Below are 12,229 nucleotides of genomic sequence, written 5' to 3' on the forward strand. Positions count from 1 at the left end.
TCTATCTCATGTTTCACTCCAAGATGTTTCACTCTTCCAGCAACTCTGTTGTGTTACTAAGACCTCGTTCTGGGAAATGATTCCTTCTTGAATGTTAGTTAATCAGTAACTTTTTTTTTTGTGGAATATCTGAACCTACAGTAGAGCTAAATTTCAAAATGGGCACTTTGCATAGGCTGCCCTTTTAATATTCCAATTTTAGAGACATCTCTGCCATTTCTAAAACATCATTTTAAATTAAAGACGATAGGTTTAATTTCCATTGCCTAGAAAATATTGGTGTTGTACATTTTAAAAGGCTCTGCATTGCCTATATTCAAGACTAATTTAGTCAGGTTGACAGTCATTTTATTTTAATAGCATTTATTCCTCAAGAACTATATTGAATTATCATACTGATACATTCAAAGTACAAAAGAAAAAATGAAGTACACAATGCAGTTTTATTTGTGTAGCACTGTTAGACACTTTGACAGACATGTTATTTAATTACTCTGCTTGCTGACTTGTTTTTTTCCCAATAGTACAGATTAGTTATGTATATGTGAGAGAGAAAACATTTCCAATAAGTTGTTCAGGGGTAGAAAATGCTTTCAGTTGTTATATAGGAGACATTCACCTAATATATTTGTTTTATTGCACACAATGGCCTCACTACTCTTGATTTCTAAAACTGGGCCAAGACTGTCACAGATATACCCAAGTTGTCTTATTTCAGTTTGCCTTAGTTTATTGACGCAGGAGTACTCTGTAGCCAGAGTCCAAAAAAACAAGTTTATCACCTTGTCTGTTATAAGCCTTAGTCCCACAGTCCGCTGAGATGGTCAAATGTTTATATCTTCAGTATTTGGTTCCTTTCATTCTTATAGACTGAATATAATGGTTTCAGAGCGCATAACATTAAAATGATTTACATGAACTGAGAATTACATTGTTTGACACTCACATTCCAGGAAGATCAAGTCTGGTGTTTCCCTTAAAATGTAATTGTGCTTTCAGTAATTTTTTCCTGCACCTAATTTGAGACTTCTTAATTTGCTTTATGGTACTTCTACATCAACAGATCTCAACTTTGTACTTTATATACTGTCACTTGGTTTATGCAAAGGTGACACTGTAGCACAATGGGGTAAAGGACATTTTTTTCAATAAATGGCACTCATTCAATTTATATTCACATGATAAAAAGAATTATTACCCCTACCTCTTTCTTATCCAAAATCAGTTTGATATGGATAACAGGCCTAAAATGAAAAGTTAAATAAAACTATACGTACCTTTGGGTTAGAAAGGTACAACAAAACAGGACACAAAAAAGCATTAACCAAAAAAGAAAAATTTGATAAATTATACTACATTAAAAATAAGAACTCCCGTTCATTAAACAACATCATTAGTAAAGTGTAAAGACAAGTCACTAATGGAATATGATATTTGCAATACCTGTATCTGACAAAGGACTAATATGGGGAATACATAAAGAATTCCTGCAAATTAAAAAGGAAAAGACAACTCAATTTAAAAATGGCCAAAAAGGGGCAGCCCAGGTGGCTCAGTGGTTTAGCGCTGCCTTCAGCCCAGGGCCTGATCCTGGAGACCTGGGATCAAGTCCCACATTGGGCTCCCTGCATGGAGCCTGCTTCTCCCTCTGCCTGTGTCTCTGCCTCTCTGCCTCTCTCTCTGTGTCTCTCATGAATAAGTGAATAAAATCTTAAAAAAAAAAAATGGCCAAAAATGTTGAAAAGCTCTTCACAAAAAAGGATATCCAAATGGTCAATACATATCTGAAATGTTGATCAACATCATTTGATATTGGAAATATGCAAATAAAAACCATAGTGAGATAACACTCTATACCTCCTTTAAAATGGATTTATATATATATATATATATATATATATATATATATATATACACACACACACACACATGAAATGCCAAGTGTTAATAGAGATTTGCATGTAGAGCAACTGGAACTTTTAAATGCTATTGATGGTTGTGTAAATTTGTATAATCACCTTGGATAATGGCTTGACAATATCTACTAAAGCTGAAATGTACATATATGCCCATGAACCACCAATTCTGCTCCCAGGCATATGTTAACAATAGGTAAACATATGCATAACAAGAAGATGGTCAGAGTTGCACTATGAACAAAACCTAAAACTAGAAACAGTGTAGTTGCCCACCCACAGAATAAAGATAAATAAACTAGCAAATGCATACGTTTGCACTTCACGGAATGATAATGGAAAGCCTTACACAACTTACAACAGCATAAATGAATTTCACAACTGTAATATTGAATGAAAGAAACTAGATGGAAACACTGACTGAGCCAGCTAGATGCTCTGGAAACAAGAGCATTTTTTTTTTGTGCTAAAAGTTAGAAAACTGGTTACTTTTAAATAACTAGGAGGTGGTAGACAAAGCCAATTTTGTTCCTCTGGGTCTATGAGGTGTCTCTCTCCACATTTCTCATCTACTTTATTCTGAAAATTAGATTTCCATAACTAGCCCAACACGAAAGTCTTAGCCCTATGTCTCTCTGACCCTTTGGTTTAATCCCTGTAATAATGTGTCTCAGGCAGTTTCCCAACCCTAGTTTTGTAGAAGTGAAAATCTGATCAGTCAAAAGCAGGATGCCCATTCCTGATCAGTTCAATTAGCTAATGATGATTGATAGAAGTTTGGGAAGAAAATTTTGGGCAGAGAAGATTCTCTAAGAAGTTTAGGCAGAGAAGATTTTCTAAGAACTTGTTGTAGGGGTAGGAAAAAATATTATTTATTAGTACATTAAAGCATGTGTGCAGCCTGAACATTTGCATAAAAGTTCTTGGTCTCTGTTCTGAACAATAAACAGATTTCATGGAATAGCTTAGAAAAGTAAAGGCTATGTGCTCACTCATATCACTGGGGCCTTTATCACTATCATAAACTGGCCATAAAAGTTATGGTTTGTTAGTAAGGGCATTGATTTGTATTCCTAACCCAGGTGAGCTTGGCCATCTACCTTCACTGCTCTTTATTTTATTGAATTTTCTTTATTGGGGTCAGAAGACCATCTTCTCTGCAGAGGCAAGATAAAGGCCTAATCTTATTTGAAACACATTGAGTTCTCTGACACTCCCTGCAGGTGAAGTCTTAAGTTGTGGCTTCCACACAGACTGTCTACAGAAAGACAGTCTGAATTTCCTGTTTAGAACTCATTCACATTGACTGGGATTCTGAAATTAAATCCAATCCCCATATTTTAATGAAATAGAGGAATTCTTTAATTTTATTAATTTTTAAAAGTGATTTTATTTATTTGTCAGAGAGAGAGAGAGAGAGAGCGAGCCAGAGAGCACAAGCTGGAGGAATAGCAGAGGAAAAGGGAGAAGCAAGCTCCCCACTGCTCAGGGAGCCTGACATGGGGCTTAATCCCAGGACCCTGTGATCATGACCTGAGCTGAAGGCAGAGGTTTAACCGACTGAACCACCCAGGTGCCCCAAATTCATTAATTTTAAATTCTTCTGTAACAAGTTTTTTTGTTTTTTTTTTTTTTTCTCTACAAGAAGACCATTTCTGGCATTAAGATGGAGTCAAAATTTAAACTGCTGGGGAGGAGGAAATTTTCTTCTGTCCAAGATTCTTCTAGCTCAACGAAGAGCTGTATTTACATGAGAGAGATTAACAAGAGAAAATCAAATTTAAATTTGTACGTGGGGGGAGTCCACAGAGATGTGAAATTTCAAAAAAAGCAACAAGAGGCTTATATGACATTCTGAGCTAAAGAGAAGGTTAGGGGTCTAGGGATACAAATAGGAGGAAGGTCATTAACAGGAAGGTAAGAGGAAATGTTTGGAAGACACAGGTTACCCTATTATGCAGATATACCTTTCTTAGGTAGAAAGGTAACTCTGATAATAGCTCTCTTCATGGTATAGGCTCTCCTTTTCAATGTAAATTTAGGCAGTGGGGATGGGGAGGTATAGAACTTTTCCTAAATCTGCTGGGTTCTGATAACTTTGATAACTCAAAATAATTTTGCTAATGTAATTTAAAATTAATGAATGGTGGTCTTCCCATGTCCTTTACAACATTCTTTGCTATAATAAAGTAAATGTCATCTTTGCTTTACTATTTACCTGCCCATAAAAGCTATTTATGGCTAGATGAGAGATATCGTGAATTTGATTTCTTTGATAAAGTACCTCCCTCACCCCCTCAAAATTCTTTTAAATAGAGCTCCAGTCAAAAGGTAGTTTGATCAGTGACTATTAGCAAGGGATTATGTGGAAATAAGAATTCCTATAGAAGGAATTACAAAATTGATTTCTTAGGAGTAGGGGAGAGAGAATTTGCCACCTCAGTCCCAGCCCCCAGACTTGATTAAAGTGTTAATATGACACTTCTGGGCACTTAGCATGGGTGCCTAATTCTAGGCTAGCATGAATTTTTATAGCTCAATTAGGAAGCTTTGAAAGGAGAAAAAAAAATGTTTTTAAATGGTAATGTGTAATGTAAATATTCATGCTTATGCACTCTTCTGAAATTTGGATCATTTAGAACTTTATTCCATTAAAGAATAACTTTTTTTTTTTCTTCCAGGTGTCACCCATTAGAGAAATGGTGGCCAATGGCATCCATCATGCATGGCCATGATTATTTATATATTGCCTTGTTCCTATTCTAGAAAGAACAGGAAAAGAAGAGTCATGAAGAGAATTTTCTTTTGTATCAGATGACTAGTGTCCTTCCTTAGCCCACCTGAAGAAGTAGGGTAGATTGGTCCTTAGGTGTAGCATCATCCCCCACTAATATTCTACCCAGTGAGGTTTAATTGATGAAAGAAGAAGCCTACCTGACAGATTCTAACGCTAGTGAAATAATGGAGTGGCTTGCCAGAGTCTACTGAAACATCTCTTTATCTAGAAGGCCTTAAGACAAGGCTAGTTTAAAATTTCAATCAATGTTCTATGTGACTTCAGAGTTACTCAAAGGCAGCTCTTAGCAGAAGTTGTCAGTTTCTGTTACTATCAGCACTTGTCCTCTCCCCTCCATTCCAAAACCAGACTAGTTATCTGCATATGCAGATGATGCCACAATTGTAACTCAAGGAACAGATGTGAGAGAATTGGGATAGACAGTGACTAGCCATGTGTTACTTATCTGCAGACACTACTGATATCCTAATTCCATCACTCTAGGCCTTGCTCCTTTCTTTACTGCCAATAGTTACTTCTTTGGGCACTTCCGTTTTCATATGCTTATGTAATCTCAAACTCAATACTTTTCTCTCTCAAACCAGCTTGCCTTCCTGATTTTATATCCTTAAGAAAAGGATAAGGCTCAAACCTCCAGTCATTTAGATTCTTTCCTACTTTGCCCCCCATATCAATCCAGCTGCTAGGCCTTATTGAAATATCTTTCTGATTTACCCCCTTTTTTCCCATTTGCCCCTTGTTTTCCATTCTCAAACTAACAATGTTATTGTAAGTTTCATTTACCTTAAATCTTGCTTTTTATCTGCCTTCCTTTTAGGTCCACTGTCCTCAAACACACCAGAACTCTAAATTTATCTCATCACTATTTAATGGCATTTAATGAATTCTCCATGATTTATTTGGAGAATAGGTGAATATTTATGTTTTAGCTTCCCTGAAGTCATCTGGAGATACCCTGAAGCTGGTGGATGCATATGATTTTTGCTATTCACATTTTTGAGGAATAATGCAGTAGACACCTAAATCTCTTTAGCACTCTAAGTTATTAGTATTTTGTCATTCACATTTATATCTATACTTTGTAATTGGTTTTGCGTATTTTATGAGATAATAATCAAGTTATATTTTTTTCTGTATGAATATCCAATTTTCTCATTTTCATTATTGTTGAAAATATTAGGTTTTTTTTCTTTCTGTTCCCTGATCTTCCCTCATAAACTAAGTACCTCTATACCTATAGCCTTTTTATAAACTCTCTTATTCCACTGGGTTTTTTTTCTTATATTCTTTTAAAATAATTTTTAAAGTTTCTATTTTGTATCCTTGCATCATCAATATATTATCTTATACAGCTTTACAACAAGACTCAATAATCCGTAGAATAAGTCTTCTACCATGTTCTTCCTGAAGAATGACTTAACTGTGCCCCCTTTCCAGTTTTACAGAATTTTTAGAAAAAATTTGTCAAGTTTTTCCTTAAAAAAATCCTCTTGGTATGTTGACTGGGATTGCATTGCATTAGGAGATTAATGGTATCTTTATGTTTATGTTGTATTTCCTCAGTTTCTCACAGTAATGTTATAATCTTCTGTGTAGAAATCTTGCATAATTTTTGCTAACACTATCCCTATGTATTGGTATTTTTGATGTTATTATAAATGGTACTTTTCTTAAGAATTTAACTTCTGTTGCTGGTATATAAAAGTGAAATAAAACTAAATTCTTATAGATTCAAGCAAATTATCTATAAAAAGTAGACGATTTTATTTCTTCATTATAATCCCTGTCCCTATTAATTTTTCTCCTATGTTTTTCTTTATTATACCAGCTAGGATTTCTAATACAATGATGAACAGTGGTGAACTCATTTCCAAATTCAAGGTGAAGGCTTTCAACACTATAACATTAAGTAAGTAGAAGCTTCTCATAAATAGTTTGCCAGATTAAAAAAGTTTATAATCCCCTTTGCTAAGAGGATTTCTAAAAAATCATTAATGGTTGCAGAATTTGGTCATATTCTTTTTCTGAACCTACTGAGATGATCAGCTTTTAAAATCTTCTTTAAATGTGGTGAATTAAATTGGTTTTCAAATGTTAAACCAATTCTACATTCTCAGACTAAACTCAATTTGGCCAAGATACAGTACTCTTTTTTATAATATACTATTTCCCTTGATTTGATAAATCTGTTAAAGACTTATGTATCTTTATTTATAGTAGAAATTTGCCTGTAATTTTTCCTTTCTTATAATGACTCCTCAGGTTTTATTTATTTATTTAATTTATTTATTTATAAAGATTTTATTTATTTACTCATGAGAAGCACAGAGAGAGAGAGAGAAAGAGAGGCAGAGACACAGGCAGAGGGAGAAGCAGGCTCCATGCAGGGAGCCTGATGTGGGACTCGATCCCGGGTCTCCAGGATCACACCCTGGGCTAAAGGCGGTGCTAAAGTGCTGAGTCACCTGGACTGCCTGACTTCTCAGGTTTTAAAATCAAGATTATGCCAACCTAATTCCTTACATATTTGGAGGAATTAATTGGTGAAGCCATTGGGTTCTGATAACATTTCATTTATTTTTTTGAAAATATTCATCACAGGTTCTTAATGTATAACTTTAACATCTGAATCATCTGTGGGTCTATTTATATTGTCTTTTGTCTCTTTGTTTTAAGTTATTGGTCTTGTTTTTATCATCTCTATTAACTCTTAATTGAATTGTAGAGTATATGTAACGTTACTTCATAAAGTTTGAAATGTTTTTCTTAAAAAAAAAACAAAAAGCAAATTCAGCATTTTCTATCTCAGTATATAATGTTGCATTTTCTGGCTTGTTCAATTCTTTTAAAACACAATTCTTTTAAAAACACATTTCTAGGGATCCCTGGGTGGCTCAGCGGTTTAGCGCCTGCCTTTGGCCCAGGGCAGGAACCTGGAGACCCGGGATCGAATCCCACTTCGGGCTCCCGGTGCATGGAGCCTGCTTCTCCCTCTGCCTATGTCTCTGCCTCTCTCTCTCCCTCTGTGTGACTATCATAAATAAATAAAAATTAAAAAAAAACACATTTCTGTTTTGAAATATACGTGAAATACATATGGGCCTGAAGCATCAAAGATTTAAGCAAACAGACAAGAGCCTCAGTAAAAATTAAAATAGAGCTAGTTAGTATAAAGTCCAAGCATATCTATTATACATTTGAAAAGTATGATACCCATAAAATTGAAATTTCTACAAGTAAAATGAAACTATTCTGGAACTGATCCATCACAAGATTCTGAACTGGTTCTGTTATGAAGAAAATAAGGGGAACTAGCAAACTGTATTTAAACTTTTAAAACCTAAATATAACAGAAATTCAGAGCTTAAAAATGTATTTATTTTCTCTACTTTATGGTGATCCTAACATTACTTTCAGGAACTAATGATGAAATGTTTCAAAGAGATATAAAATAAAAGCCTCTTTCAAGAATACTGTAGGTGCCAAGGGCAGGCTATCCCAAAATGTGCCACTTTAGCATATTGATTACTTTTAAATAAAAGTTATAGGGGCACCTGGGTGGCTTAGTCAGTTGAGCAGCAGACTCAATTTTGGCTCAGGCCATAATCTCAGGGTCCTGGGATCAAGCCCCACCTCAGGCTCCACACTCAGTGGGGTGTCTGCTTCAGGATTCAAACTCCTCTGCCCCTCCCTCCACTCTCTCTCTCTTTCAAATAAATAACTCTTTATTACTATTTTTAAATATTATATTTGCTTTTTTTTTTTTTTTTTGAGAGAGAGAGAGAGAGAGCATGCACATGAGGTGGAGGCGGGGCAGAGGGAGAGGGAAAAGCAGCGGTCTCCCCATGGAACAGAGAGCTGGTCACAGCGCTGCATCCCAGGATCCTGAGATCATGACCTAAGCTGAAGGCAGATGATTCACCAACTGAGCCACCCAGGTGTCTCAATAAATAAAACTTTAAAAAAAGTTATGTAAGAGACTGGCAGTAATGAACCTAAATTTTAATCTGGATCCTTATTTTCTGCACACACACTCATCCACACACATGCAGTTAATAATATGCTGTACACAAGCTGAACTATAATAGGATGGCAATATAAGGGTAGGAAAGGTTTTCTGCCCATTTTACTTCACCCTCCATTTCTGGAATCTCATATTATATTTTTTAAAAACTCATTTTGTGTGAGAAATAAAGTGTGTTTACCAATATGCAATTAGAAATTATTCCCCTCCACCAAAACACCTTCAACACACAGGCTGATTCCTTTCTTATTTGTTAGAAGTGTAAAACATGTAGCCTCTATTGCTTTTCCCTCCTTTAGATTTTTCCTTAAAGAATTTAAATGGGGGGGTATTTGCACAAAGTAACAAATAAGTTAAGTTTTTAAAAATAAAATGTGATTTAAAAACAAAGAAATGTGCACATTCGGTGTCAATGAAGAGAACAAGTATGGAGCATGCACAGTTGATGGTGGAACAAATTGTTGCCCCCAGCTATATAGTCACATTAAAATAAAGGAATGGGACTATATTTTCATATTAAACACATAAACCAATTTCTTCTTCTACAATTTGTTTTTAAATGGCAATAATAAATTCTTCAGTTGTAAAAAGGCCAATTAGTAACCAAAGCCAAGTCAGACATGAACCACCTATTCCAGAATTATAGGATTTCCATGGCCCACAAAAGATAAGAAGAAAGAAAAATATTTTTCTAACATTCACCAAAGGTTGCTTAACCTATCGTAATATAAGCAAATCATATTCTCTGGGGAAAATAAATAAATAAATAAATAATTGGAAACAACCTCATGACCCCAAGGCAGTTAGTCAGTATTCTTTCAAGTAAAACCCAAAGATGAAGGGACAAGAGGGGGAAATATTGAAACATTCTGGGCTTCCTGTAACTAGTTTATCACTCTAGTCATAACAGATACTGAGAGCTTTTAAGTGGAATTACCAGATATAATTTTTTCCAGAGATTCAGTTCTATTCTGGTAGGTAGTTATAGCCAATTGAACTCTTCTATTTTTCACCTGCTCTTAGCCCTACGGCATAGCCTCTTCAGGCTCTTATTCCTCCTGGGCCTCCTCCATTCTTCTTTGGTGACTTCAAAATTCTGTCATCCTGGTACCACCTAATCAATCACTATGTTCTCTGCTTTAAGGTTTATTAGGAGCTGCTTTCTGCATGGTTTCTCAGAGCCTCTCATGGCACTTGCTCTGGTTAGGGCCAGCAAATGCATTGAGGGCAGATTGTATACAGAGGATTGAAATCACTTTTCTGCAGGTCCCTTTTTTTCTGGGATCTTGATCCTTCAAGTCCTGGTTGTCTTGGAAACTCTGAACTCCAATTTCTCCCCAATGAGAAGATCATTTTAAGTTCTAGGCTATCAATTTCTGCTCAGATTCCATGCCCCCATGCAGTGAATCAGAAAATAATTTCCAAGAAAAAACAATGATTGAGTTACCCTTTATAAAACTAAAAAAAACTCAACCTCTGCTTGCCAAAATATCTCAAATGGGTTATATCATAGACTGTACCCGTGTCTTAAATATTGTTCATCCTTTCTATAGTACACAGTTGTATATGGGAAGTAACAGCCCAGCTCAGACTAAATTTACCTATTCCACTGGCCATTAGGTGTAGTCAATGAAATGTGAGTGAAGTAATGTATGCTAACTTCTGGGTTTAAAAATTACGAACTGAAAATATATATTGCCAAAATATATAAATACATTATTATAATCTGTCATAAGTTTTAAAATTCAATAAATAAAAGAGAAGTATTTCAATAAATACTAGGGTAAAGGCAATTCTTTAAAGAATGTATTATTAAGTTTGCAATAATATTCAAATTAATTACTGGTGTTCAAACTAACTACTGATGTTAATACCATGTATTAACAACAGGGTAGGGCATACAGCTTATGAAGTTAGAAAAAAAATTAAATCAAAGTGTCTAGTGCTGACTGATGAGAGAGATGTACTGTCTATAAAAATGTAAATCAATAAAAAAAGAAGATATTTACCAAAATGTGAATGATGGTTATCAATCATATATTCCTGCTTTCATGTTTGTACCTTTTCGAACCTACATATTAACCCACTATTATCACCTGAAGTGTATGCTTTACGACAGAGTTCATTCTCGGTGGTATACATTCTATGTGTTGAGCGAATGTGTGACGATGTATATGCACCCATATAGTATTGCACAGAACAGTTTTATTGCCCTAAAAATCTTATGCTTTTTGAAGTCAGATAACTCTTTTCTTTATATTTTATTTATTTATTTGAGAGAGATATCACAAGTGCACACATGCACTAACTCACGAGAGACAGAGAGACACACACATAGAGAGAGAGAGATAGAGAGAGAGAGAGAGAGCACTGAGACAGGAAGAGGGAAAGCAGACTCCCCACTGAGCAGGGAGCCTGATGCAGGGTTCCATCCCAGGACCTTGAGATCATGACCTGACCTGAAGGCAGATGCTGAACTGACTGAGCCACCCAGATGCCCGGAAGTCAGATAACTCTTTGGTTAAAGCCATGATCTCCTTTTCCCTCCAAAAATGGACATGGATCCTGGATCTACATGGATAACTTTGCAGGTAATGTCAGGAGTTTCAGGCTCTGACTAAGAGCATCTACTCTAGCACAGAGAATTGCATTTAAACTCAGAGCAGGAGTTCCTTTAAGGTTCTTCCCATGGGCAAAATAGACTAATTATCTTATGTATTGATGATCTTCCTGAGTGTCTCTGAGGACGTTTTGGATACGAGAAAGAAAATAATTTTTTTTGCATTGCAATTTCTGCATTGCAAGTAACATTGGCTGATAATGATAAGTTATCCTTTATGAATTAGCATATCAAATAGATAAAAATTGGTTTGCCTGGGTAAGAAAGATAACATGGAAAACTTTCCTTCTCCTTCTAGAAGCTCTCCATCTATTATGTAGCTTTCAAGAACAGAGACCTTTCTTTTATTGATATTTCTGGCAGAAATCTAGGAAGCTTGAACATAACTTTAAGCATTCCCAGAAATACATGAATCATTATTACAGAACAAAATGTGCATTTTAAAACTGATGTTTGAATATCTCTGCACATTACTTGGATAAAAGTTTTGGTATATTTTGCTTTAATATGAGTCTAACATATTTCCAGTGACTTGTTTTTGATTTTGTTCATGTCCTTTGCCAAAATTATAACCTTAATTGATTTGTTTGCAATTTTATTTCTCTGGAGACCCTACCGCCCAATCACTATCCTCGTTTTTTTACCATATTCCTTCTCACTTTCTTACTCAGGTCACACTGGATTTGTTCACCTTAATAAATGTCATACTCCTGTCACTCCCTGGGTCTCTACATGTGTTGTTGATGGAGAAACATGTGTTTAGAATGTTCTTTCCCTTCTTTTAACTCCGATAAACTCATATCATCAAAAATGTCAGTGTCCCCATCTCTAGAACCTATGAACATACATACGCTACTGCAAAATTAAGTTGT

At 35.3% G+C, this 12,229-nt stretch overlaps 1 long non-coding RNA gene across 1 annotated transcript in view; it reads left to right on the forward strand.

Annotated features, from left to right (window-relative positions):
- Nucleotides 1-12,229, forward strand: part of LOC140599706 (uncharacterized) — a 33,990-nt gene that overhangs the window by 3,725 nt on the left and 18,036 nt on the right. The window contains exon 2 of the long non-coding RNA XR_012002663.1: nucleotides 6,546-6,622. This is a non-coding gene — a long non-coding RNA (uncharacterized lncRNA). The remainder of the gene's footprint in view (nucleotides 1-6,545; nucleotides 6,623-12,229) is intronic.

The sequence above is a fragment of the Vulpes vulpes genome, chromosome 7 (assembly GCF_048418805.1).
Source record: "Vulpes vulpes isolate BD-2025 chromosome 7, VulVul3, whole genome shotgun sequence".
Classification (NCBI taxonomy): Eukaryota; Metazoa; Chordata; class Mammalia; order Carnivora; family Canidae; genus Vulpes; species Vulpes vulpes.